This window comes from Amblyomma mixtum, chromosome 4, assembly GCF_055824585.1.
Source record: "Amblyomma mixtum isolate Tamu chromosome 4, ASM5582458v1, whole genome shotgun sequence".
Classification (NCBI taxonomy): domain Eukaryota; kingdom Metazoa; phylum Arthropoda; class Arachnida; order Ixodida; family Ixodidae; genus Amblyomma; species Amblyomma mixtum.
Genome location: NC_143015.1, coordinates 154,959,312 through 154,981,065, shown reverse-complemented (window position 1 = coordinate 154,981,065; position 21,754 = coordinate 154,959,312). Strand labels below are relative to the sequence as shown.

The following is a 21,754-nucleotide window of genomic DNA, read 5'->3' as shown; positions in this document are numbered from 1 at the left end:
CTTTCTTTTCTTCGCCCAGCTGCTATCCTAAGCCAGCTCTTCCTTCATCCTCTTGCTCGGTGGGCGGGGGGGGTACGGTACGCACTGGAGCGGAAACAGACAGTGGCGTCTGGAGCTCCCTGCTTGCTGGTTTAGACGCCTCGTGTGAGATCCTCTCGCAACGTCCGCAAAGCCCCCCTGAGAATGTGCAGACTGTGACGTAACGAGCGCAGACCCCAGCTAGCTCTCGAGGCCTAACCCACGTCCTGCGAGTATGCATATGCTGGTGCTCTGCAGCAAGACCGGAGACCCTTGATCGAGACACGTATAACTTGCGCTGTAGATAGTGCGGAGGTAGCTACCCTGATAGTCTTCATACTTTTCAGGGGCAGTCTTTACCCTGTCCCTGTCCCAAAAGAATGCTGGCTCACTCTATCGCCCCGCTTGTGCGCCCTTACCAGGAACCTCGGGTCAAGACATCATCTCATCATCAGCCTGACTGCGCCCACTGCCGGGCAAAGGCCTCTCCCATGTCTCTCCGATTAACCTTGTGCTTTGCCAGCTGTGCCCACCTTTATCCCCGCAAACTTCTTAATCTCATCCGCCCACCTAACTTTCTGCCACCCCCTGCTACGCTTGCCTTCTGGTGGAATCCACTCCGTTACCCTCAAGGACCAGCGGTTACCTTGCCTTCGCATTACATGCCCTGCCCAAGCCCATTTCTTCCTCTTGATTCCGACGGGTCAAGACACCCATGCACTGTTGATGGTATATGAGCCTCCAGGTTGGCTTTTAGGCCGTGCAGCTTGAGATATCTCGAGGGCGAGGGCGATTGTCGTCCCCACGTCCGAAGAACTTAGTAACTCCAGGGCTGCAGCCAGAGTTTCACTATGTGTCCCTGTGGGCTCACGTATTCTTGATAAAGGGTCCAATTCTGTACTGAGAATCCTGGGTATCAGAACTGGTCCGGACTGGTAACACTGCACCTAGTGTTACACTGAAGATTCTGTCTCTTTCTATCAATTGCTTTCTCTCGACACTAGCTGTTAGTTAAGCTGTCACTTATCCTCAGCGTCTCATAGTGTCTGAACTCTCACGTATTCTGCGAACTGATACAGTGCCTTTAGAATTCCCAAAGGCTCATGCAAAGCCCCGCTGGGAAGCCTACATTCAAATTCACGTGGTATGTAAGTGGTGCCTTTGCGGGGTAGCTCCGAAATACTTTAGGCTACCTGGGGTTCTTTAACGTGCTCTGGCAAGCAAGTGCTGCATACGAAGAAAGTAATTCGGTAGCTGCAGGGGAAACTTTTCATGAGATGAACAGCAGTTTAGCTCATAAGATAAAATCTCTCTTGAGATAAACGGCAGTTATGAGATAACTGAAAACTTCTGCATTCACTTCTTGGCCGAAGAGGATCTTCCCGAGACGCAGCTTATACGTGGGCGCTCATTACAAGGCGCTATCATAAGTAACACTGTACGCTGCACCCAACTTCGACACCATCGGCGGCAGCGGTTACGGACGACGTGTCTTCTTCTCCATTCGACCGCCATTAATTCTCGCCCCCTTTCTTCGCGCCGCTCCGAATTCCCTTTGCGCCACGTGTCCCGGGGGGGTCCTTTTTCTCGCTTTAACGCGGCGTGCACTGCAGCAAAGCCGCTGGCTGGCGGCAGGGCAGTGCTGGGTGGTACGCACGCAGCTGTTGGTTGCGGTGTAGGTGTTGCGTGATTCTTGGCTGCGCACTCCAGTGCAAAGGGGAACAGAGCGACAGTCCATCCCCCCCCCCCCCTCTCTCTCTCCTCTGTCCGGGATTTTCGCACTGAAGCCGGCCCGTAACTCTCTTCCTCGGTAGACAGAGAAGGCGAACCAGAAGCGAGGCAAAAAACCAATAAAGAATAAGCGTGCGGCAGTCTGGCCGGCGGACTCTTCTTGTTGAAATAATGATCGTTACGTGTCACACCGGTGCGAACAGAAAGGCCTGATGCACTGCTTTAGGGCGGCAACAAAAGCTCAACAAAGAGAAGTTGGAAGGACAGGTAAAGCAAAGAGCTCAGAAAAGAAGAAACAAAAAAAAAAGGAAGGAACGCCGTAAAGCGCTGGCATTCCTTGACGACTTTTCGCGGCTATTTCTCACCTCTGAGCTACTCTTCTGGAACAGCTGCTTTCTCTTGTCCTTATTTTTTAGTTTTAAGAAGCAAAGCAAAGACAAAAGGGTGGCGGCAAGAGACGAGATTACGGTCCCAGCGGAGGTGAGGTGTGAGGGACGGAGGGTTGGTTGGTTGGTTGGTTGTTTGGCTGCATACAGCGCGAACTGCGGGCTGGGCCCCAAGAGGACCAGACAAGCCACTGTTGAGCGATGGCCCTACGACGGGACTGGCTGAGAAGGGAGGGAAAAAAGAAAAATAAATCGAGTCGGCGACGGTTCAACGGCCGTCCTAGTGTCCTCCTTGCGAGACATGCGTCTGGAGTCCTTGAGAAGAGGCGCGGTCCACCTTGGAGGACCCTTAGCTATCTTGGAAGCTAGCCTTTTTTTCTCGTGGACGCTTTCACAAGTCTCGCCCATACCACAGACGTGCTCGCATGGTTGGCCCTGAACCCTTCTTGGTTTTCTGCGCAATGCTTGTACCCTTTGGGCGTGCGACGTGATGCCGGCGACGTCTTGGCTCGCTGACAATAAGATTCGCGTGCGGTGTCTTCTTGACAGATCACGCGGTCCTTATAAATGACATCCTAGCTCCGTTTCAAATATAAGTGCATCGCTCTCCTCTAGTGTCCCTTATGGCACAGTTCTTGCGCTTCGTGGCGTCCCGGCGAGTCAAGTAAAAGTGACCCTGCAGGGATGTGGCAAAGAAACGTCTGTATGTAAGCCAAGCGGCCTATATAGTACGCGGACTGTTAGAGGGACGCTAAAGTTAAAGGCCGCAGAGAGAATGATCAGAAAAATCTTCACGCAGCGGGGACACCACAAAGCAACACTAATGTCTATCACAGGCGCTAGTGCCGGCTGTTTTAACCAGGTCGATAAGAACACGTGCAGCCGTTGTTCGCTTCTTAGCCGTGCAGTGGCGCTGTTGAGGCATCCGTGGGAGACCTAACCTTCGGTAAGGGGGAGGACCAATGTTTATAGCTTCAAGAGATTTTGAACGGTGGTGATGCAAGCGAGCGCCACCACACGGCTTGGCCGAGACACTAACTACCTCGGGCTCTAAACGTTGACGAATGGCGTGTATATACGGCCGAACCTCGGTAAAACGAAACTGTTTGTAAGGAAATAATGGATATAACGAAGGAATGACGATTCTCCTTGGAATCTCGGTCAACACAGCCTATAACGAAGTTATGGCTATAACGAAGTAATCAACGAGGCCCTTCAACTTTGTTATAATGAGTTCAGCTCTATGCGGATTTTAAACGGCAATAGAGCCACTATAGGTGGAGCCTGAACTTTAAAAATTGTGCTCGCAAAAAGTGAAAGAAGGCTTGGACAATCAGGTTTCCCGGCTTACTGCAGCTGGTTTCGTTAGTGCGCTCATAACAGTATTTCCCGAAACCCTCCTAAAGAAACTGAAGGGCGAAGCAAAAAAATTTAAGCAACTTATCTCACCACATCGAAGCAGGTAGTTGTGCCTTACACGCACCACCAGGTTTCCGACAGCCTTGTATGTGCCGTTGGTTTTTGTTTTTTCAACCCCTTACAAACTTTCTAAACTTTGCCCTATGGCATCTCGGGCAAGAGCTAAAGTCGGATACAACTCAATACTGAAGCGGCTTTTTCCCGTCAAAGGACCCCCCCCCCCCTTCCAGCCAATGGCGTCGGCCGATTCTCATGACACTGCTATAGTGGGACAAAGCAGGGAGTGTTGGTCAAATGTTTAGGGGAATCCCCCAAGGTGGAGCAGATTTGTAATAAGCGAGTAATTACTCAATGGCATCCACCCGAGCGCAGCCATACGGCTACAAAGGAAAGCTATACAGCTTTCTCAGAAACTTCGTAGTTAAAGAAAAATTCGTCCTGGTCCGGGGTTCGAACCCGGGACCAGGACGAATTTTTTTTTAACTACGAAGTTTCTGAGAAAGCTGTATAGCTTTCCTTTGTAGCCGAATGGCTGCGCTCGGGTGGATGCCATTGAGTAATTACTCGCTTCTTACAAAGCAGGGAGTGGTGTGACAATTCAGGGATGGGAATATCCTCGACTATGGTGGAAGCGGACTGTCCCATTTCATCTGCCACTCCCTGCGTACTCACTGTAGCAGGCTATTAAGAATCGGCCGACGCCATTAGCTGGAAGGGGGTCCTTTGACAAGGAAAAGCCGCCTCGTTTTTGAGTTGCGTTAGTTAAATTTAATGGAACTTCAAAAAGAGGCAAGAGACCGCCCTTGCTAACTGTGCCATCAGGAAGGGGTTACAGCATACTACTAACTTTAGGCAAGTCTTTCACAGGACAAACGGAACACTGCATAAACGACCGAAAGGAGCGTGAGAAAAAAAAAAGCAGAAAAGAACGTGGAGATTTACGCGCATCTAGTGGCCCATTTGGTTCTTGCGGTAGCACGTGTTGGGCACGATTTGACGAGACACACATTCTCGGCAGGAGCGCACGGATAAGTCCAGGCCTTCTCGCTACAAGCTTACCACATTAGTTACCCATCGCTAAACCTCTATTCAGTCACAGTTTGGCTTTTTATGCGGCCCTCTGTGATTACCTGGTTGCGTGCAACTCCTATGACTCAGTGTTCATTTAATGTCCAGTACTGCGCATGCGTGGGCTTTCAGTGCATACACTCACGCGTTCTGTGCAGGTGGCGAATCGAAAGCGACAGGTCGTTTTGATCAATCCGCTCTCACCCTCCCGATTCCACTAAAGTCGGCTGTACGGCAGGGTTGCCCACTATCGCCTCTGTTATTCACGTTGTATCTGGAACCCTTATTCTTAGGTTTGTGGACTCTAGTGTACTGAAGCGAGTTCAGCGGATATGTAATCATTCTGATGCAAAAATCTTCTTGTTTTTAAACTCCACACTTGGACTCTACCCGTCAGGACCTGGCTTCGCGCAAAGAGGACTTTTGTGCCATGGTCGGTGAACTGCCGCCTAGGCGGCCAACCGGAGACAGATAGTAGGTTGAGGTAAAGAATAAAGCTCGCCCGCGCCACGGGCAACCAAAGACAATCGATCATTGCTTTAGTGGTGCTATGATGCAGTGCTTTTCGGGGACATACTACCATGCACAATTAAAAAGGACATTGAGATCCCGCCTTACAGTGTAAGGTTCTTGTCTGTACGGAAGGAGTACAGGATTCCGTGTGGTGTGTAAGTGCTGGACTTTACTGCTACCGGACAGCAAATATGGCTAGGCAAGCCTGGCAATGGTCGCAGACGATAACGCGTTGCCATATCTACTGGACGGCTATATATGGCTACGCTAAAACTGTCTATTGTTCCCCGAATCTACTTTAAACAGACACTGAGGGCAAATTTAAGTTGCTTTGTATCGAATAGGGTACCCACTCTAACTACAAAGGAGATAACTTCGCATAAAACGGAGCTTTTATGAGAAAGAAAAGGACAAAACTGAATTGTAGGTGTCGCTGTACCGCTGGCCTGTTGCGCAAGTAACCTGTTGGGCGTCATTAGAAGCTTCATCGGGAAGAAACCGTGTCGTCGGAAGCTGAATTCGCTGATTGGCTGGAGGCAAGTGACGTCACCAGACCGGATGTGACGTCACTTTCAATAAAGCGACCAACAGTTGCTAATGTTATCGCATTGCCAATACACAATGGAATTAGGTGTGCCTGTGATTTTCTTCTGGTCGCGGATCTCCGATGCTAGGCTACACAGCTGTTCACTTCGAAACGGGGATCACGGAGTCGTTTTCGGTGTGGACGTCACGAGTCTCAACCGAGTGGCAGGAAAATTTTTGCATGCGTATTCTGCGTCCGGACAAGCCTCAGCACTCCCAGAAATAGGAGTATAGAGTCGATTCTTTTCACTCGGAACGAAAATGGAATGAAGTTGTGATAGGTATTCCTGGCTGGTATATGGTCTTCCTTCGACTCACTTTTCGCCAAGTCCGTTCAGAAGAGGGAGGCAGTGTTTAGTATTTTTCTTCACATTTTACGCTGACGACGGGGGGGAACGGCGGGAAGTAATAATATTTATTCGGCTATATACTTCCTTTGGGTGAGATTGCGTCTCGTGAAGTTGACCCAGTTAGACGCCTGAAAATGTTCTAAAGTGGGAGAAAAAAAAGAACAAGAAGAACAAGAAAAGAACGTCCTGAGAACGTACGACGGAAAAACGTCACCACGTGCGTCACAGCTCGCGGTAGTTCGGGAAGCAATGACGTTTGCATGTCCTGCTTGCAGTCTTGTTACTTGCGTCACAGTTCGTCACAAGCACTGGGGCCTAGCTTGCAAGCCGCCTTTTCGAAGTTCTGTACTTTTTTTTTCTATTTTTGTGCTTCTCCCGTCCTTCTTTGCGCCTCGCTTTTGAGTCAGGCCATTCCATTTCGACTCTGCCTCGGGCGTATGTATTTTAGGAGACGTTTTTGCTGTTCTTCACTCGTCGCCTCTCCCTCCAACTGCCTCTTTTCTTGTTATTTTCACGGCTCCCTAAACGTTCCTCTGCGCCTTCCTTGTGGCAGAAAAAAAAACGGAGTGAAAGAAACTAGAAAAAGTCACAAAATTGGTTTTCGCTCGTTTTTCACATCCTTCCGTGTGGTCGGTCACGTATTCAATCCGGCATTTCTGGTGGACCTACAGTTCGTCTGTCTGTCACGAAGAACAATACTAAGGTTTCCGAAGGAAAGCGCCAGTAACGCCATTATTTTGAGCGACAACACTAAAATAGAACGAAAAAGTTCCCGACTGTCTCAAGTTTTGCATGCTTGAGTGAAGATCTCTTACGGGAGGCCTTGACTGAGTGTCTTCGTTAACAGTTCTCTATCCATGCGATGTCCTGGCTCATAAAAAGGCAACTTCACTCCTTACGTTCTCTTCAGGTTTAATCCTGTCTTTTAATATACAGACGGTTGTAAAGCTAAACGCGCACTATGCGAAAGCTGCTTGTTATAGGGGGGTCGCCATGCTGTTCTCAACGCGGATTTGTAGTTAATTCTGATCAAATCAGAAAAGTACATCATCAAACCTTGGCACTGTAAAAACAAGACAGTCGTATGCTATCTCTGCGTCAAATTCCAGCCAATATAAGAATAATAGTTGGTAGGGATCCATTATATTGGAGCGCCAGAAAGACTAAACACACAGATGCAACAATGATTAGACGAAGTGCTGCTACTGCAAGTATTAAAAGCGGTTCTGAAACACCTCCTGAGGAGAGTACACAAACTAGCTCAATTGCTGCGTTGTGTTGTCATGAACATCTGAGCAAAAATAATACTCTTATGCACGCAGCAGAGAGCCCACAATCACGCGCGAAAGTTGGAGAGCCCTTTCCGACTGCGTTTTTATGCTCGTACAATCCTCCGTTGCACGCTCCCACGTATTTCTGTTCAGAGATGGCTATTGGTTAGGTTCTTTCTGACGTCATGCAGCCGCCATGGCCAGGGTCAGGAAGCTCCGCCCCCCGGGGAATTCCCGAGCGCGTCGGCGGTGGGGCCGGTGGAAGAGCGCCGAACCTTTAGCGTGCAAAAAGTGGCGAGAGGAGAGGGAAAGGCGCGAAGACGCGGAAATTGAAATTCTGACCACAGATAAGATGGTGGAAAAGAGCCCGCTTTAAAGTATAATAGTATTTGTAAATTAAACCCGACATAACTAATAACTGTACCAACAGCTACGTCATAGTACTACGAGTACCAGTATTAGTAGTAGTAGTTGTTGGTGCGGTGGTTCTTGCAGTTGTTGGTTATGTTTGGTTTAGTTGCGTTCGTAATACGACGGGACGACGCCGCAAAGTCTGGAAAAACCTCTCTGATACTTTATCACAGCAAAAATAAATACGATGTAGATGCGCAGTTCAGTCTGCACATCATACTTCAAAAAACTATGAGACCACTGCGCCGACCCGCATTGGAACAATGCGAATGCAAAACGTCCACATACTATGTCGACGTTCGTGGCTGTTCTGACGTCCATGTACTATATCGACGTCTACGGCTATTTCGACGTCCATGTGTATTTTTCGCGTTTTTCGCGTTAAATTAATTAACTTATTACGCCTCATCCACCAAATTTTTCCTGGCTACAAGGTATCCAAAATGTCAAGCGGCGACCTACTCCTCGAACTACGCGAGAGCATCCAGTGCTCGAAACTTGCAAACATCGATTCCATAGGGGACATCTCTGTCTCCGTGACTCCCCACCGATCCCTCAACTCAGTCAAAGGCGTTATCTCAGAAGCTGACTTTATCCACCTAACAGAAACTGAAATGCTTCAAGGACTATCCGAACAAAATGTAATAGACGTCCACAGGATCAAAATCCGCAAGGATAACAAGGAAATAGACACCAAACACATGGTCCTCACATTTAACACCAGCAGCTTGCCCGAAACAATCGAAGTAGGATACCTGAAAGTCAACGTAAGACACTACATACCCAATCCCCGTCGCTGTTTCAATTGCCAGAAGTTTGGCCATGGCTCACAAAGCTGCCGCGGCCGCAAAACCTGCGCGAAATGCGCATCAAAGGACCACCAGTCTGAGGAATGCGACGCAGCACTACGCTGCGCAAACTGCGAAGGCGACCACGCTGCGTACTCCAGGGCGTGTCCGTCCTGGAAAAAGGAAAAAGAAATTATTACAATAAAGACCAAAGAAAACATTTCATTCAAAGAAGCCAGAAGGCGTTTTGCACTTAACAACACATTCTCCTTCACAGCGAAACCAAACTTCGCTGATGTGGTGCGCAGGGGCGTAGCACCACACAGCACTCCGGCACCTGCCGCGGCCACTTCCACCGCGCCTGTGGCAGTGCCATCCACGCCCCAGGCAGAGACAGCGAAAGCTGCTCTGCCAACTACAAGCCAGGGAGTGCCGGCCCACGGGTCAACACCCCGCAGGACTTCCCCCCGTCGGGGGAGGCCCGACACCCAAACACCTGCGGAATCTCCGCGGTCGTCCAGCACCTCTTGCGAGGTGATGGACCAAACTCCCAGCCCGCCTGCTTTACAGCGGCGGAACAGCTCTCTTGAGCGGAAAAAAGGCAGGGCCACCATAACGGCCCCAGAACATAAGTAAACTCTCAATCGTTCCTATCCCAAACATAAATATGGCTTTCCTAGTTCAGTGGAACTGTAGAGGAATGTTGAGGAACTACAATGACATAAAAGATATCCTAGGGTCAATCTCGCCCGTAGTCTTATGTCTTCAAGAAACAAATCTAGGTCCACAACATACAAATATCCTGAAACATTATAAAACTTTTAGACGCGATCGTGAGCAGGCAAATAGACTATCTGGAGGCGTTGCGATCGTCGTGCAAAGCGGCGTCCCTGCTCGAGAAGTCACACTCAAAACAAAACTTGAAGCCGTCGCGGTCAGTGTCGTCAGCCATAAAACAATTTCTATCTGTTCTGTATATATTCCTCCACATTTTACATTAACAGTCCACGATTTACAAGAACTTATCAATGAACTTCCAGAACCGTATCTAGTAGTTGGGGACTTCAACGCTCACTCCCCTTTTTGGGGAAGCGAGCGCTGTGACTCTAGGGGTCAAATAATCGAAGATTTTATCATCACAAACAATGTATGTCTTTTAAATACAGGAAAAGCCACCTACTGCTCCCCTACTTCGGGGAAAATGTCCTTTTTAGACTTGTCATTTAGCTCACCTTCGGTTTTTAATGATTTTAAATGGGATATCATTGACAACCCATATGGCAGTGACCACCTCCCTACACTAATCACTTTAACATCCCCACCGGAAATAATCCCCACAAGGCCACGGCGCTGGAAGCTTCACCTCGCCGACTGGTCACTTTTGAGAGCAAAGGCAAATTTAGAAAATATACTTTTAGATAATCTCTCCATCGACCAGATAAATGAAAAGTTCACTAATTGTATCATCACTGCCGCACTCACAGCTATTCCACAGTCGTCAGGAGTGGTGCAACAAAATCATAAAATATGGTGGACAAAAGAGTGCAAGAAAGCAAAAAAACTACAAAACAGAGCTTGGGGTAAATTTCGCCGGTATCCGACACATGAGAATCTCATAAATTTTAAAAAAGCAAGAGCTAAAGCTCGGTACGTCCGTCGTAGTGCCGAGAAAAAATCATGGCAAACTTACGTCTCTTCCATAAACAGTCACATCACATCTAAAAAAATTTGGGAACATGTGCGAAAATTAAATGGTAACTTTTCACCATACACAATTCCTTTTTTAACAACACCCGGCACACAAACAAGCATAGAGGAACAGGCAGACATACTAGGGGAACATTTCGCTGCAGTTTCAAGTTCATCTCACTATACACAGTCTTTTTTAAAATACAAAAACACAGCTGAAAAACAGAGGCTCCCAACAAGTGGAGGCACAAATGAAAAATACAATTGTCTAATTACCCTCCAAGAAATCAATAAAGTACTATCTGCCGGCAAAAAAACTGCTCCAGGACCCGACGAAATACACTATGAAATGCTTGCGCATCTTTCCGAGCCAGCCGTGGACGCACTTTTAAGATTCTTTAACACAATATTCATGTCTGGGAAAATACCGGAAGCCTGGAAGAAAGCTATTATTGTACCTCTTCTTAAGCCTAGTAAACCCCCAACTTCTCCTAGCAGTTATAGACCCATAGCCCTGACTAGTTGCCTTGCCAAATCCTTCGAAAGTGTCCTAAATATAAGACTAACCTTTGTTCTTCAATCTGGTGAACTTCTTGATATCCATCAGTGTGGATTTAAAAAGGGATGCTGCACTACAGACCACCTAGTCCGCCTTGAAAATACTGTCAGAGAAGCTTTTATACACAAGCAACACTGTCTTAGCGTCTTTTTTGATTTAGAAAAAGCATATGATACTACCTGGAGGTTCGGGATCCTCCAGGACTTAGCTGAGCTTGGCATCCGTGGCAGAATTCTGAACTCAATTAAAGACTTTTTGACTAACCGTTCATTTAATGTTCGTCTAGGCTCAACCCTTTCGAGGGATTTTATTCAGGAAAATGGAGTGCCTCAAGGGTGTATTTTAAGCACAACTCTTTTTATTGTAAAAATGAATTCTCTTAACAAAATTATACCAAGGTCCATAACATATTCAGTCTATGTCGACGATCTTCAGATAGCGTGCACATCTTCCAATATATCTACATGTGAAAGACAAGTACAACTTACAATCAACAAACTGGCAACATGGGCAGACAGGAATGGTTTCCAGTTCTCACCACAGAAAACAGTAGCCTTACTTTTTTCACTGAAACGAGGCTTGCACACAGATCCCACATTACACCTAAACCAAACCACACTGCCTTTAAAAAAAGAACACAAATTTCTAGGCATCACCTTCGATAAAAAGCTTACTTTCCTGCCTCACATAAACGCACTAAAGAAGAAAGCGTCGCTATCACTGAACATACTTAAAGTCCTTTCACGCAAACACTGGGGTTCTGATCGGGTATGCCTTCTACAGATTTATCGCTCTGTAGTACGTTCCGTTTTAGATTATGGCTGCATAGTGTATGGATCAGCACGGCCATCGTACTTGAAGCGACTGGATCCTGTGCACAATATGGGTTTGCGTCTTTCAACTGGTGCTTACAGGACATCACCCATAAATAGCCTTTACGTGGAAACCAATGAACCACCACTTGCAGACAGACGAACAATGCTTACATGCTCTTACATTTTAAAGATCCGTTCCCAGCCTAAACACATCTGTTACCCACTCGTTACAAAGTGCCCATGCCGAACACTATTTACCAACAAACCTCTAGCAATCAGACCACTTCTTCTCCGCTTTGAAGAGAAATGCCAAGAACTAGACATAATGAACATATTACCTAATATTGCCCGCAAACCTGATCCACTCCCGCCTTGGTACTGCCTACCATCTGTGTGCGACTTCACATTAACACAATTTCGAAAAAAACATACACCACATGAACAGATATCACAAGAATATTTAGCACTCAAGGAAAAATACAGAGAATACGAAGCATTTTATACCGATGGATCAAAATCGGCGCACTACGTGGGAAGTGCTGTAGTTCAGAATAATTGGGAAAAAACAGTACGGCTACCTGAGTGTACATCCATTTTCACCGCCGAGGGTTACGCAGTCTTGGTGGCTGTAGAAAAAATAATAAATGAGAACATTCAGAACAGTATCATTTACACTGATTCTCTGAGCATACTAACCTCACTTCACCATAGAAATGCAGTGACACCACTAATTGGTAATATCATACACAACATAACGAGCGCCACAATACAGGGACAAGACGTAAAATTTTGCTGGGTTCCCAGCCACATTGGAATCACTGGCAATGAGAAGGCGGATGAATGTGCTGCGAAAGCTCGCAACAAAGAAATAAAGAAAGTGAATATCCCCTACAATGACTGTATGAAGTTGGTACAGTGCAAGCTAAGAAATAAATGGCAGTCGCAATGGAATATTGAACGAAATAATAAGCTCCACTTAGTAAAACCATTTATAGAAGAATGGAAGTCATGCTCCCACCAAAAACGTTTCATCGAAGTTATTTTATGCCGTCTCCGTATTGGACACACACATCTCACACACAACTTCCTGCTAACAAAGAAAGACAAACCTGTTTGTGAAAAGTGCGGAGATGAACTAACAGTAAACCACATATTATTCTCATGTGCAGAACTCGAATCACTAAGAAAAAAACATTTTACTACCTTTTACCAAGAACACATTCCTTTTCATCCAGCATTGATATTAGGCAAAGAAGCACTTGTCAGTATACCCTGTGTTTTTAGCTTTTTAAGGGAAGCCAGTATTCTTCATCAACTCTAATCTACTCACCCTGTGCTTCGCTACATACAATTATACACCTCAGCCACTTTCTGAATCACGAGAAGGAGGCTGAGGTCTTTATCTGAGTTGTTGGGAGCCTCGAAATCCTTGCCGAGCCAAGGATGTCTGCGGAGGTAACCCAACCTTTAAAAGTTTCTACGTCAGACATTTTTAAAATTCTTGTCTTTTATCTGCTAGTTAGTAAAAATAACTTTTAGGCCCTTTACACCAACGTTTTTATCCACTTTGTTTTCAAACTCTGCTCAAGCATATTTTTTCCATACCTTGTTCTTGGCGCATGATAGCCTTAGCTGCTTATGCGCCAATAAACCCAACACAACACAACACAACACCAAATTTTTCCCACGGCCACATTTTATCGCACACTATCTGTCACAATCGCACTTTCACACATTTATCGTCAGAGGACGACGTAATCTTGAGGACAAAATTCCGGACACTTTGCGGACAGAACCATATTATGCTCTTGCGTTAAAGCGCGGCATCGTATAGTTTCGCCTTCATCGCCAGCCTCTGTGGCCAAGACAACAGCGCGGAACTCGCCCGGAGTAAACCAGAGGGCATAGCCGGTCAAGGTCTCCTAGTTCCTCCCGGAGAACGACGAACTGGCTGCCCCGTGGAAAGACTGGACGCGAAGCTTCCAAGACGAGCAGGGTGCTAGACGTGGAAACAGTGATCAAACAAACATCGCCGGAATAAAACCACAAACACAAAAATTGCCTAGAAGCACGCGTAAGCTTGCACCGGCCGACTTGCGGTTAGCAGCAGTTTCGTCTGCTCGCTGTCTAAAGAGCTTCGCGACGCAGACCGCCCTGCACGTTTTCGTCTGCCGCATAGACTTTTTCTTGTATGTGTGTTCAGACTACGAATTTAGTTTCGTTCTTCGCGCGATGTTTTTGTAACCCAGTTTCTCGAAGCTTTCCTTCTTGTTTGTTTTCTGTTTGTCTGGCGTTGTTCTTGCCTACCTTCTGCTCTTTTGTTCCTTTGAGATTGCGCAGTCTGCACCATCTTGCGGCTTTCGCCGCCATTGTTTTGTAAACAGCGATGCTTGAACGGACAGCTTGATAGCCCCGAGCAGAACATGAGTCTCGTGGCGGTTACATAAACTAACGGCGCTGCGGTCGAGACTATAGCAGAGTTGCTGTGCGCGGCTTTTCATAGAACGAAGAGTGGGGCCTCCGAGATGTGTGGCTCGTGCGCGCGAGCCGTAAATCTTGAAATACACTGCGGCAGACATATGGAGCTCGTGTTAGGTGAACGAGAATGGAACTCGACTGATGCAAAGTTATATTTCCTGCGGCCGCTATGAGTATGCTGGCAGCGTTGCTTTTAGGCCTTTTCAAAAATATGTCGAAGGGCGCCGCCATATTGGACACTGGGCTGTTGGTGACAGTTGTCAACACCTGTTTCGTTGAACAGATAAAAGTTGAGTGACGAAGCTTCCGCACGCTTTCCCTACAACTCAAAAGGCAGCTGTCACAAAGGTCGTCAAAACGTTCGCTAGTGATGATGATAGCGAAATTTGTATTCGCAACGATGGTGACGATGGCGACTTTTCTAATTCGCTTTGTCGAATGTTCTAACGCTGTTTAAGACTTTGCGAAAGCGCAGAAAGTTAAAAGCGAGCAACCTAGATGACTGTCTCATTACAGAGACAAATTACTGTGGCTTAGCACGCGGGAACTTGAGGAGAAAAATCCTCTATCGCAGTTGCCTCGCCTTTGACCGGACTTCCGTTATTTAACACTTTTGCGTGCCATTGCTGTTTCTCTTTTCTTCTTTTTTTTTTTGATTCAGTGTGTTCAAACCCTTCCTACAATGTGAATCGACGGTGACGATATATTGTCACGTTGTAGTGACGGCAGTCCAGCGATCAGGAAGACAGCAACAAAGACTTGCAAACGAACCTCTTTATTTGGGCTGACTTGCGCCCGCAAAAGAACTAAACAGTATGGCAGCGGCGTAAGCAATAAACGTGCTTGTCAGTCGTCGAACTACGAATTCCCGCCGCTCGCGGCATCGCTCAATTTAAAGCCGGCAAAGAAACTTTGAGATAACAGGTCAAAATCAACTGTACAGTAATCTGGAAAAACGTAGATGCAGTTCTTCATGGCTGTGATTAGTCCGGTCGCTTCTCGCGTCACGAACAAAAATGATTGTAACGAGTTAGTGGACCGAGCAATGCCGAGAGGCGGACCGGCTTGGCGGTCGCCGTCAACGGCTAGGCTCGAAGAAACGGACGATGATGCACGCGCTCCACTGCGCAACGAACAACTGCTCGTAGAGCTGTGTCCTTTTTATTGTCTTGCTGCCTCGCAAGTTCTATCCCGTCGGCACCGGGTGGCGCCACAACACACACATGAAAACGAAACTGTAACAATGATAGCGCCCCGTTCCTGCGGCCATGGAGCGGGAACGAGCGGATACTGCGATGATACGTGGCAATATCCAGATGTCGCGCACTATAAGGACGCCGCATGTATACAAGCATTTTGTGGCCATATCGCGAATTTCGCTTTTCTATTTTCTGTGTGCACGTTTTTGTTGCGAATTTCGGGCCCGCGTTTGTGTGTGCGAATGACGGAAGGTGCCAAGAAGAGTTCCGGCATTAGGTTTAAGAGAACCGCCCTGAGGGGCGCTGTAACGCTGTTTGGCTTCTAGTCCCCGGTAGGCTGTCTTGTTTACTTCGTCAAGCTCGCCGCTCTTAGCACCATGCCGCCCGCTCCCTCAGCGGCTGTCATCTGTGCTACTTTAGACGTCACCTCCCCAGCCGTGTTGATCCTGTGTGCGGATCCACCCCGCCACACGCAAGGACGCGACGCCTTGGGCTTAGTTTTGCTGAGATCAGAGGCAGATTCACGTGTTTTCGAGCGTCAAGATGACGTCGCACACTCTTAGAAAAAAGGTAGTAGTACTTACTAACTTTTGGGGTAGTAACTGGTTGTCACATATGTCACTACCCTGTTAGTAACTGCAGGGGAAGGTTGGTAAGTTACTACCCCGTTGAGTTAGTAACGGCTGCTACCTGCAGTTAGTAACGGGAAGCTAGTAGTATTTACCAAGAAAACGAATAGAAACTCGCATATGTTGCTATAGATTCATCGTGCGGTGTGCTGGCGTGGATTGTCAAAGTTATGCGTAATCTAAAAATGAGAAAGCTTCACAGTCAATTTCACTAATTCCGGAATCCAGACAGAGCTATCAGAGCGTGCTGGCCGTAAGTCTCACTCTTAGGTTTAAGCTTATCGCGCGTTACATGTAGAAATTATGCGAGGTGATGGCGTCAACAACATTACCGTGAGCATACAAAGGTTCAGAATGAAGGAGAAGGACAAATCAGAAAGAGTCATACTCGCGCACTGCGCGTGTACATGTAGGGAAATCTTTCTCAGTCTTATATACTCCGTAAATCAGGCTCGCATTTACGGGCTAGTGGCGCTTACCGGTTGAACTAAGATACCAGCGTTAATTATAAAGTTGAGGTCGTAGAAACAGCTTAGTCTACTGAACGTTATGCCACTGCAGAAATGTTTAATTGCCACTGCAGAAATGTTAAATGTCAATTTATATTCTTCGACTTTTTTTTAGGGAACGGTTACTAACTAGGTAGTAACAAGCAACCATAGTCAGTAAAAAGGTAGTAAAGGCTACTTTTACTAACTATACCTTGAAAAGGGTAATCAATAGCTGAATACTCATGCCGAACGAACACACTCAAGCATTCTTTCTTTCCTTTGGCCATCAACGAATGGAATCAGCTCGATCCATCGATTACCATGTCGGACTCACTATCTTCCTTCACCTCAAGATTAGTAGAATGTAACAAGAATCAGTAAAATATCAATAGTCCTACATTTTACCAGATACTGCCCAACAGCTACTTATTGACATTTCTTGACATGTTATTTTTAAGGATTATTGCATGCCTGTTGCCACCCGTTACCTTCTTTTTCGCTTTCTTCTAGTTTCTATTGTAAAATACTTCAAATGCTAGCATGCTTGCTGGAATGAACGACTCCTGCTGTACTTGATTTCTTTTTGTTTCAGTTCTGAATTTTCAAGGTATTGTTTTCTAGCCTGCGTACTAGTAGTTATATAACACTTATGTAAGAGTTCTCATTTTTGTTGATCTGCTTGTAATTTATCTGTATTGTACTCTATATTGTACTGATGCCCACCTGTTACGGTCTCTTACTGCGACTGGCAGTATTGTAAATAAAAATAAATTAATAAATAAAACGTAGTAAAACGAAGTCAGAGTTAGTAGCTGCTGCACTTACTACCTTTCTACTTTTTTTTATGAGTGTACCTGCGCTATGTTGCTGTCTTGCTCTTTACGGAAGGCAATAGTTTTATCGGGGCCATCGGGCTTGTCTCGAGGTGTCGACAAGCAGTCAGAAAGCCGGATAAAAAGACCGACAGCAAATACATTCTGCGGCGAACATATGGGACCTCCAACGACATAAAAGCAACAAATTGCGCCGAGAGAATGTCACCTATGGCGACCACTGGCAACATAATGGCAGCAGCTCTATAATAAATGACGCGGAACTTTGGGAACAAGAAAGGTCTACTGTCGAAATATCCGTTCGGGGTCGCGCTGCGAAGCCTTCTGGCTCGATAACTGAATCCATGAAACGGAACTGAAAACGATGGCGCTGTATAGCTACGGCTTCCGCCGGACTCTTTTTTTTTTTTCCACGCTGTTTCGACGAGTTCAAAAAGAATCAGCCAACCCAAACCAGAACTTTCATTACAAAAGAACAAAAGCGCTAGTAGGAAAGCAAACGCTCTTAAACCTTGCCGCTCTATGAAGTTGAGCCATGATTGCATCGAAGCGCTTGTTCGAATTGATTGTAAAACATTTTATTCGCCGGAAACAGCTTTGTAAGAGGTCGCGTTAAGTGGTCGAGCGTACTTACTTAGCCCTCGACGAAAAACGCCTTCACATTCGGGTGCTCAAATTGCGCGCCTTCAACCGCGGCCGCCGCGATCTGTTCCGGTGGCCCGTTCTTCAATCGCGGAGGCCGCGCTTCAACACCTTCATTTTACTAAGCTTGCAACAGATGGCGCTACACGCGCATCTACTTCTTTAAAAAAGAGGGGGTGACTTATTTGTCCAGACGGTTGTGTATGTCTCCAAGTTTGGCGGAATAACGGCTTCATGTCCGCGACACTGCGCAGCTGTTGCTTGCTGTTTGGTCGTTTTCTCGCTCAGGGCAGCGAACGTTGCATCGTCTTAGGGCTACGGGGGTGGTCTTTTGCCACACCTGTCATTTAATTTTTCGGTTCCGCCGCGGTCGTGATGGTCACCGTGTCCTAGTGCTTGCGACAACCACGTATGGGTGCAAGGTCTGCGCATCCGGGCCCGAGATAGAACCAGCGTCGTCTGCCCAAGCCGGATGAAATGGCTCCCGTACGTATCTCTGTTCCGCAACTCGCAAGTCGGTTGTTTATTTGTTGTTGACAGGTGTAACCGAGGTGAACAATTCGTTCGCCGCTTCCCAAGCTGCCCGTCTGGCCGTTCTAGGGCAACTTCGGTGTTTCTGGATCGGGTCTAAATGACAAACCTTGCTTTTTGCTAGCGTAGAGCTAAGCAGAAAGCACCGCATTTCACTCGTTCCCGTGTCTTGACGGAACGAAGTTAAGACGAGAGGTATTTGTACGCACTTCACCGTTTTATCGCCGCTGCCACGAAGCAGTAGTACCTTTATCGCTCTCTGATAAACACCACTTGAAAGACGCCGCGAGTTGTGTTTGAGTTGCATAAACGAGCGGGGAATTCTTTCTACAGAGACCGGGTCAGATGCGTCCCCATTGCCGAGGAGTGCTGCTTTCGGTAGCGGCCGCCGCGAGTCTGCTTGCTTTTATCAACTTCGTGTTTTTTGTGCGTGTTTGTGTGTGAATTAGCTCAGTTCTTTGAGCGTGTGTTTCGAGCTTCGAGTAGTCGGTCGTGGAGCTCCCTTCAAAGAGGTGAGGCTGCTTTTATAGTCTCAAATTGAGCCGCATTGTTGTCGGCGACAGCCCCCGTTGTTGAGGGTGGGGGGGATCACACAAGCTGTCGCGTTGGGTGACTGCCCAGAGTCGGAGGAGTGATTTACGCTAACGACGCCGGGGAGTGTCGGCGCGGCGCAAGTTGCGATCGCTTCCTTAGCGACGAGGAGCCCGGTCTCGGAGGCATGAGCGCGAGACGGTGTCTCTGCGTATCGGCAGTTGCGTGGATCGATAATATGGGCTGGCGGCGACCGTCGTATCGACGGCGGTGCTACTTGTCGTCTGTCCGAAAGGAGGAACCGGCCTGCAAAAGCGCCCCAAGCGGTACTTCAGCTGAGGCCCTTGACGCCGCGCTTAATGCCCGTGTTCATCTGACAGTACTGACAGCGTGCGGGTGCGACGGACACTGTAGATGTTAATCGTGTGTTTACAAGCGCTGCGATATGCAGTGTGGATGGACACCGGTTCTGTAAGTGAACTTCAGTTTAAAGGGAGAGGGGGAAGGCGAAGCAGCGCCCCTCCTATTTCCTCACCGTACCTTACCTAACCACTAGCCACGGAGGCGACCAGCAGCCGCCGTCGATCATGCCCATACTGTTGTTGTACCTACATGTGCTGTTTGTTTTGACGCTTCCTAGGGGTCAGCGCCTGAGCTGTGGGAGGTAACGAAAATTTTGAAATTAGCTTGAGCAGAAGGTTAGTGTTTGTTTTGTGCGAGATGAGGTAGTATGTAAGCTGTACAGTGGTGTCTAGAAAAAAAGAGGGGGAAAAAAAGAAAACTTCACTGGTTTAGGCTGCAGCTAGAGGTAGAAGGCTGACGTTAACTTGTTTGCGCGATGTTGGAGCCCTCTCCTGTGGATTTCACCATTTGGAGCACAGCTGACAGTACTTGTCGGCGAGCTGTTTTGTTACCTGTTTCGAATTCTCGAGAAATGCTGTTCTCACCCCTCATGGCACTTCCTTCTTGAGCTCGAATTCTTCTCTACGAGCAAAACTTGTGCCGGAAAGTTTCTGAGGTGCTTGAGTTACAAGATTTATATCATCAGTGTCAGTATGAAATTCAAGACCTGTTAAGTTTAACTGTTCTGTTCCCATTTTGTGGATTCTTGAGAAAATGCACCCAAGCTTCTCCTAGTGCTTCCGTCTTGAATTCCAGGGTACTACGGAAGAAACCCACCTTCAGATCTACACCAGATGGTGCAAGGTTTTTCTTCTTATTAGCGTTAGTGCGAAGGCGAAGTGAATGAAGTTTGGCTGTTTTGCACCATTATGTGATTTTGCTAGAAACCCTGTCCTTACCTCTCGTGATGCTTCCATCTTGAGCCCTGGGGTTCTGCTTGAGAAATCCTGTGAAAGCTTTGCTCATGCAAGAGTCTGAAGCACCAGCACCTTTGTTCTCGTCAGGGTCAGTGTGAAGGTGAATTGCACAAAGTTTAGTTGTTTTCAGTCTGCTTTGAGAATTAGTGAGAAACCCCGCCCTCACCTCTCCTGATGCATCTTTGCTGAGCTCTGGGTTCCACTTATAGATTCGTTAGTGACTGCGACATTGCAACTAGCGTGGAAAGCACAAGGACAGCGACAAAAGGAACCGACGGGACAGCACGCTAGTGTCCTTGCTAGCGTGCTGTCCCGTCGGTTCCTTTTGTCGCTGTCCTTGTGCTTTCCACGCTAGTTGCAATGTCGCAGTCACTAACGAATTCACACCAACTAGCCCAACTGTCTTCCATGACCACTTATAGATGTGGTGAAAACTTGCACAGGGAAGTGTCTAAAGTGCCTGTGTTGCATGTTTCTTTGTTCTTGTTGGTGTCAGGGTGAAGTTAAAGTGCATTAAGTTTAGCTACCACTTTTAGCCCCCCTTCTGACAGTGCTGCTACCTATTTTTTTGTTGTGTACTGTTAAATGCATCCATTTTGTCTTTGTGGCACTGCTGGTTCTCTCACGATCCATTCGGTCTTGACTCAAGGCCAGTAGCTGGATGGGATCCGAGGCTAGAGGCGCGATGGAGGTGGCATGAGGAAGGCTGTTAGTGCAGTGCCAATTCGGATATGTGGCGTCTCGAAAATGCGGCCCTAAAGGCCCTGCCACTCGGGCCCGAGGGAGAGGTGACCAAGAGGGGGATGGGAAGACCTTGCCGGGTGGCAGCCGCCACTTTCTTGCGTGCCGAATCTTGGCGCCTTTCACCTCTTGCCGGGTATACACCCGGGGCGGCTTTGATTGTCCCGGCACTTCCTAGTGTTTTGATCTTTTGTCACCTCGGGTGGGCATGCCCTGTGATGCTGCGTACACGGAAGCAATGGACGGGGAGCGGCATATATTTTTAGACGCCGTGGAGACTTGATTTTGAAGCTGACTAGCTTGGCAAGCCCCGGGGGGCTGACGTATCGGAAGGTCCGCGCTGTCGTTCACCGCTGGAGGTAAACACGTCTGTTTTGTCAGTCCCGTGGTTTGCGTGGCCACTGTACAGTGTGGTATGTAGTTGGCAAGTTAGAACAGCTGGGGGCATTACTTAATAGTTTGATGAGCCTGCGTTAGTGTTGGCTCTTTGACAACACTCTGTATTACTTCTGGCAGTTTCTATGCTGTTGTGAGCTGTGCCAGCTCTACATTTCAGGCGTTTCTCAAAGGGACACTGGGGGCAACTGCATCCAATGTTTGTCCTGAGTAAAAATCAATTTTCTCTTCTTTTGGTTTTATCGATGTTTGCTCAGCAGCAAAGGACATATAGGTTGCCAGGTGACGCCTGTTGGCATTTGCAAGATTATGCATACATGACACTACCAAACTGTCGAAGAAGCATTAGTTTGGGTGTTAA

The 21,754-nt window shown here is 47.4% G+C and overlaps 1 protein-coding gene across 3 annotated transcripts in view; it reads left to right on the top strand.

Annotated features, from left to right (window-relative positions):
- Nucleotides 1-21,754, top strand: part of Mrtf (Myocardin-related transcription factor) — a 285,116-nt gene that overhangs the window by 225,527 nt on the left and 37,835 nt on the right. Inside the window, exon 1 of one of the 3 annotated variants that reach the window (XM_089540976.1) lies at nucleotides 18,109-18,361. The exons of 1 other annotated variant lie outside the window; for it this stretch is intronic. The gene's annotated coding sequence lies outside the window, so the exon portion shown is untranslated. Of the gene's footprint in view, nucleotides 1-18,108; nucleotides 18,362-18,685; nucleotides 18,919-21,754 lie in introns of those variants that run through there. One more of the 3 variants, XM_089540977.1, reaches the window with a different exon arrangement.